General features: G+C 41.5%; 1 pseudogene; it reads left to right on the top strand.

Annotated features, from left to right (window-relative positions):
• Positions 1–528: 528 nt before the first annotated feature.
• On the top strand, positions 529–2077 carry LOC101733562 (annotated as a pseudogene).
• The last annotated feature ends 956 nt before the right edge of the window (positions 2078–3033 follow it).

Raw genomic sequence — 3033 nt, 5'->3', positions numbered from 1 at the left:
CCATATATATCCCATAATAATCACCAACCATATATATCCCACAATAACCACCAACCATATATATGGGACTTTTGAAATCAAAAAATGATATATAGTTTTTTTTAGTAAACTAAAATTGCCCCCATAAAATGTCCCTAAATTAAAAGATCACAAAATGTTCAAAAATTGTCTGGCAGTGAAAGGGTTAAAGACAATTCTATACTAGTAAACATGTTTGTGGTTTAGCTACTATTGTGTGATCACCATAGCAACCGCATTGTGACATCACTGCAAAGTAAACAAAAGCTAATTAGTATGTGGTCACCATGGCAACAGCGATAAGCCACTAATAAGGTTAGTTCTCTTGTGTGATCACCATAGCAACTGCATTGTGACATCACAGATAAGTAAACACAAGCTCATTAGTATGCGGTTACCATGGCAACAACAGGCTATAAAAGCCCAACACTGAGCACAGAGCTCAGTTCGAAGTGGTGACTTGCTTCGAACAACATCTGCTGAGTAGAGCTCAGCAACCTTTCCCTAACAATGAATTTCACACCTTTCATTGCTTTTCTTATCCTATTGGAACAATGTTTTCATTCCTCTGATCGCTCATCACTTACCCAGAAAGTCATCCTGACACCAGAAGAATTTGAATTATTTAGAAATGTTAAAGATACGGATATTGAAGAGATCTACCCATTGGGTTCAGTTATACTAATGGTATTTACCTTGGCAGTTGCCATTAACTGGACTGTTGGCCGTTATTGGAGACATCCCTATAGAAGGGGCATGGGTTGGGCCCATCTAATATCAGTAATAATATTCACAGCGCTTCTTTATACGCGTCATACATCACTGGAGTTCCACAAAGGAAACCCAGAATATGAAGAAATAGAGAATGATGAAGATGAGGAGAATGAAGAGAACTTGCTAGTTTATCTCTTTGCTCTACTGGTATTAATCTTCGGACTAGCCATTGACTGGTGTTTCAGTAACACCACTAAAAAGCGCATTAGCGTTTCTCCCAGCCAGACCAGCCATAAGAGGCATCTAGGAGAGAGGCTCTTGGTTGGTCAAGGCTTACTTGGAGAAGATGAACTGGAACAACATCTTCCACAAAAAAATCTGAGGATCTTTATTGCCACCTGGAATATGAATGGAAAAAGGGATCTTCCAGAGACACTGTATGATTTCTTGTTTCCATTGGGTGCCGAGTCTGCACAAGACTTGTATGTTATCGGAGTGCAAGAAGGCTGCCCCTACAGGCAAGAATGGGACTCCCGTCTGAAGCTGACACTAGGGGATCGTTATGTCTTGCTCCACTCAGCAGCTCACGGTGTCCTGTACCTGTCTCTGTTTATCAGGCGAGATCTCGTGTGGTTCTGCTCTGAGGTTGAATGTTCAACTGTTACTACGAGATTCTTCCCAATGATTAAGACCAAAGGGGCTGTGGCTGCTTCTTTTACATTCTTTGGAACCTCATTACTTTTTATTAATGCCCACTTTGCAGCAGGAGATTCTAAAGTAAAGCAAAGAATACAGAATTATGAGAAAATAATCAAAAACCTGAAGCTCCCAAAAAATGTTCCTGACACAAACCCCATTTACTCTGATCCCAACGATGCAACAAGCCGGTTTGACGACGTCTTCTGGTTTGGGGACTTCAATTTCCGCTTGAGCAAGAGTCGGAGTGAAGTTGATTCCATCCTAGAGAACCTTCCAGAAAATGACATGAGGTCCCTCCTGCAGTATGATCAGCTGTCAGAGGAGGTGACTAAAGGTTCTATATTCAAAGGATTTAAGGAAGGCAAAATACATTTCCGTCCCACATATAGATTTAATATCGGATCCGATGACTATGACACCAGTAAGAAACAGAGGACGCCTTCCTACACTGATCGAGTGATGTACAAGAGCCGGCATCAGGATGATATCCATGCTCTCAAATATGGCTCTTGCTCACTTATGAGACAATCGGACCACAAACCTGTTTTTGGACTATTCAAAGTATGGATAAAACCAGGGTCCAATAACATTCCTTTGACTGTTTGAAAGAGAACTTTATATAATGGGACTAAAAAAAGAACATTAAAGACAAGAAATGAGAAAACTGAAAACTAACAGTCTATTGGCATGGGGAGGGTGGGAGGGCCAATGACTTAGTTTTCTTTGAATAAAACACGCAAATAAAGCACTTGCACATTTAGTGAGGTACACAATATGATATAACACTGCACTATATGAATAAAAGACCAAGAAAGTAAATTAAACTAAGCAGCACCACAAAACCATGGATCCAAAAGTCTTGAATAAACTAAAAGTCCTCCAAAGGTGCCCTATGTACAGCAACTCACTCCACGTTCCAATGGTACTCTGCAATTATGATAAAAAACGCACAATGGTGTAATACGATTTAACCAGCGTATAACCGCACGTAGAATTCTACTTACAGGATAGATTTTTCATATATGCGTCTCATTGCAAGTAAAGCCGCAGCGCTCCTCTTCCCTCTCTCCACTCCAATACCTAGGCAGATAGCCGTGGATCGTGAAGAATGTAAGAGAGGTTGTGCGCAATACCCCTGCTATTAGAGCTACTCACCGTGTGTCCAGGTCCATCTCTCACTGTTCGCCACTCTGCGGCAAAAACAAGCAGAAGCCTTAAAGATAGCAGGTCCCATCACTATGCGCTCCTTGTTGAAAAGGCTGATTCCAAAGGAAGCCAGAAAACCGTAAAGGCAGAGGATACTGAAGATCAGAAAACCCTGCACTACACTGATGAGCCTCAAGAAAGGCGAAACCGGTCTGTAGTTGGGAATCTGATCAGCTATTATAATTATCATTATATAACAAATTATTAATGATTTGTTTGTGAAGCCACACGGTGGCTCTACCTAAGCTGATCAGAAAACCCTGCACTACACTGATGAGCCTCAAGAAAGGCGAAACCGGTCTGTAGAGCTTTGCGCAGTGGCAGTATCATAGCCAATAAGGTCCAACTGAGGCGTGATTGAGCTTTGCGTTGAAGCTTGATGAAAGCGGAGGAGCT

Source organism: Xenopus tropicalis, chromosome 3, assembly GCF_000004195.4.
Source record: "Xenopus tropicalis strain Nigerian chromosome 3, UCB_Xtro_10.0, whole genome shotgun sequence".
Classification (NCBI taxonomy): domain Eukaryota; kingdom Metazoa; phylum Chordata; class Amphibia; order Anura; family Pipidae; genus Xenopus; species Xenopus tropicalis.
This window is presented reverse-complemented; position numbering and strand designations above follow the sequence as displayed.